The sequence below is a fragment of the Asterias rubens genome, chromosome 22 (genome assembly GCF_902459465.1).
Source record: "Asterias rubens chromosome 22, eAstRub1.3, whole genome shotgun sequence".
NCBI lineage: Eukaryota > Metazoa > Echinodermata > Asteroidea > Forcipulatida > Asteriidae > Asterias > Asterias rubens.
In genome coordinates, this window is record NC_047083.1 from 6,699,956 (window position 1) to 6,701,171 (window position 1,216).

The window sequence follows — 1,216 nt, forward strand, 5'->3', positions numbered from 1 at the left end:
TTTTAGCAGAAAAATAACCAAGTTAGTAACGAGCAATGAAAAATCGAAAATCTGTAAATATTTTGACTAAATTGGTCATCGGAAAAATAAAAAATAAATAAAAAAAAATTGCACATATTTTTGTACTATCAGATGGCAAAAAACAGGGCCTTTCGGCAAGGGGTGGATTTCACAAAGGTAGTCCTAACTTAGGACTAGTCCAAGGCAACGCTAAGAGATAGGACCAGTCCTAGGTTAGGATGAGTTACTAATTCTAACTTAGTAAAAGTAGAATACAATGATCCACACAAATTTGCTCCGAAATTGCGTGGCTTTCCTTTTACTTTGCGAATTAACACGGTCGGCCATTTATGGGAGTCAAAAATCCCATAAATGGCCGACCGTGTTAGTCGACGAGGTAAAAGGAAAACCGTGCAATTTCGAGGCATGTTTGTGTGGATCAATTGTATTCTACTTTTACAACATCTTTCTACCCATATGCATTTTATAATAAACGGTTGCAAATGCTTTTCAAAGACCAAATCGACCGATCCAAGGCAACGTACGTGTTCCTTTAAATAAACTCAGCAAATGAAGTGTAAATGGGAAACGAATACCGCTTATGAGCGATTTTTTTTTACAGGAGTGCTGATTAATTTTGTTTATAACGTGTTTGTTTACCATTTAAATGTAGTTTTGATATTTGTACACTTCTGAATTTTTCGTAATTATCGATTCAAAAATCAGGCCTCAACCTTGAAAAACGGCAGAACTGCCGTTGACGGCGTGCGTCAACGGAACAAAGCTTTGACGTCATGCTTGGGAGTTTGCTTGATTATAACCTCAACGTTGCAACAAAGCGGCTATACAAATTGGAACTCCCAAATATGACGTAACATGAGTGATGACGTAACAGAGCTTTTCGTGAATCTTTCAGAAAAGTGCTGAATAAGGGTATTCGAAATGATTGTTGTTTACACAATTAAAATCTATTTATAGTCATATGACTCGATTTCCTAATTGATTGAAAACATTTCAAATGAAATTCAGCATAGATCACGACTTGCCATTTTCGCTCAGGTACCTGTTTAAATTACACCGGGGCCTCGTGTCATATTTACGTAAACACCCGGTTTCTATGGCAATCTTCTAGTATGCGTGACAGTATACCAACAAGCGAGAGTAGAGTGTGTTCATGTTTGCATGTTGCGGCATTTTCCTCGCGGTCTCTCTAAAC